Genomic DNA, 2,500 nt, shown 5'->3' with positions numbered 1-2,500 from the left:
AAAGAGCATTCACCTGTCGATTGAACACACACCAAGCACACATCCACCTGATGACTAAGAGCTTCCGTCCTCAGAAGATTTGCCTCAAACACCCCAGAGTTCACAGCCACCAATTACACTCCAGTCAGCCCACAGAGAGGGAGAGAAGAGAGGGAGAGAAGAGAGGGAGAGAAGAGAGGAGTGGGGAGAGAGAGAGTGTAAGAGAGAACGGGGGGAAAGAGAGACAGAGACAGACAGAAATAGACACAAAAAGAGAGAGAAAGATAAATCCATATGGTAGTTTAGTCCTACAGCTGATGCCCAGCAGGTGAGCTATGTTCCTCTTCACTGAGAGATAGAGAGGATGAAAAAGAGAGAGAGGGAGAGAGAAAGAGAGAGAGAGCGAGAGAGAAAGAGAGAGAGAGAGAGAAAGAAAGAGAGGGATGATTACTTCTCCCTTTACAGCCTACAGTGGACAGCTCAATAAAAATAATACTCTGCTCAATACAAATAAGGGCTGTTAGGAAGAGATGGCTGCTTTTACAGAGATATACGACCCTGGGTTAGAACCGCTCATATACGGACATTCATCTTCAATCCCCTGTGGAAAAACAGAGCTTCTCTACCCCTCTCTACCACCCTCTCTCTCTCTAACCCTCTTTACCCTTCTCTCTCTCTCTCTCTCTACCCCTCTCTACCCCATCTCTCTCTCTACCCCTCTCTACCCCTCTCTACCCTTCTCTCTCTCTCTCTACCCCTCTCTACCCCATCTCTCTCTCCACCCCTCTCTACCCTTCTCTCTCTCTCTCTACCCACTCTACCCCCCTCTCTCTCTCTACCCTTCTCTACCCTTCTTTCGCTCTACCCCCCCTCTCTCTCTACCTTTCTCTCTCTCTACCCTTATCTCTCTCTCTCTACCCCTTGTGCTCTCTCTCTCTCTAGCGCTCTCTCTGATATTGGCAGTCATGTGTTTCGCAGCACTGCATGGCTACCCGTCTCTCTTAGGAGTCTATCTATTCCCCGCCTGAGGGGCGGCAGGGGAGAGAGGGAGGGAAGTAGAGAGAGGAAACAGCAGAGAGAGGGAGAGCTGTCAGTGGTAAATTAAATCTGTAAAGGGCTGATTTGACTTTGTAAACAAGATTGGCCATAAATACTAACACCCCCTCCCTCCCTCCCTCACTCCCTCCCTCCCTGTGTTATCAGCTGCAGCCTGTGTGTCGGGCCCTGTCCAATCCCTTATTGTAAGCTGCCGTATCGTGATCAAACAAGCCATCCATAACCCAACACACTCCCTCATCACAGGGAGAGGGGGAGGGGGAGGGTAAGGAGTAAAGGGAACAAGGGTAGACAGGTACAACAGGGGTGGCTGCTAAGAGAGTCTATCCCCCTGTCTTTCTGTGTGTCTGCAGAGGAAGAGTTATTTACCCATGAGGGGAAACCAATGATGTATATAAACCCTGGATGACTGACAGGGGGCGCTGTATTGAAGCCACCGCACAGCCATCTTAGTACTCCTCCTCCATTGTAAAACCTTACAGACACCATAACGCATACTTTTAAGCAGGTGTGATGAGTGGTTGAGGAGCGGGTGAGGGTGAGGGAGGGGTTGTGTACGCTTGGCGTCACGCCAATTTGGCTCTGCCTGCGCCGCCGATGCTGCTCGTCACTCTTGGCTGGAAAATTAAAACCTGTAATTAATTGCTCTTGTGCATCCCATTCTCTTCTCCTGTCACACACACACACACACACACACACACACACACACACACACACACACACACACACACACACACACACACACACACACACACACACACACACACACACACACACACACACACACACACACACACACACACACACACACACACACACACATACACACACACACACACCCATTCTCACCCCCTGACAACCCATACATTCTATTTTATACACATGCTCATTGACATTTTCAAGTTGCAGGCGCAATAATTACTGCGTTATAGCACCTTTCTGTGTGTTGGTGGATGCACTGATGGCAGGCATGAATGTGTGTGTGTGTGGGGGGGATGGAGGGGTGGTGTGTGACAGGGGCTGAATGCTGAGTTGTTAAGGTTTGACGGCATTAATTGCCACTATAATCTAATATCACAAAGCGGTGTGATTATGGAGGCGCGCAGTGCAGCGGCTATACCTCACCACCGCCTCCCAGCGCCACGGAGAAAACAAAAGGGGCGCCATTAGCGGTTTGACGGGCCCTAACAAAAGACGCTCACAATGTGGAATTATATTTTCATTCGGCTTTGTCTCTCCCCGTGAATGATTTCTCCCCTTTCATTGCCCTGTGAATAGGGGAGAGAGTGAAAAGCCAGGCGATTTGAAGTCAGCCATTTATTAAATGCATTTCATTTTTCACTCTCCTCTCTCTTTTTTTGAGGGGGCATTGCATGTTAATTTAAAAGAGAGCGATGCGAGGTAGATTAGTAGAAGCGGAAGTGGAGAGGGGGAGAAGGGGGATGAGGGGGTACGGGGGGTGAGG

At 49.5% G+C, this 2,500-nt stretch overlaps 1 protein-coding gene across 9 annotated transcripts in view; it reads right to left on the bottom strand.

The window, feature by feature from the left end:
* LOC139558886 (forkhead box protein P4-like) overlaps positions 1-2,500 on the bottom strand; it is a 168,172-nt gene that overhangs the window by 52,155 nt on the left and 113,517 nt on the right. The gene's annotated exons all lie outside the window — the stretch shown is intronic.

The sequence above is a fragment of the Salvelinus alpinus genome, chromosome 2 (genome assembly GCF_045679555.1).
Source record: "Salvelinus alpinus chromosome 2, SLU_Salpinus.1, whole genome shotgun sequence".
In the NCBI taxonomy this organism is placed as follows: domain Eukaryota; kingdom Metazoa; phylum Chordata; class Actinopteri; order Salmoniformes; family Salmonidae; genus Salvelinus; species Salvelinus alpinus.
The sequence above is the reverse complement of the archived record's forward strand: the minus strand, read 5'-3'. Positions and strand labels throughout refer to the sequence as shown.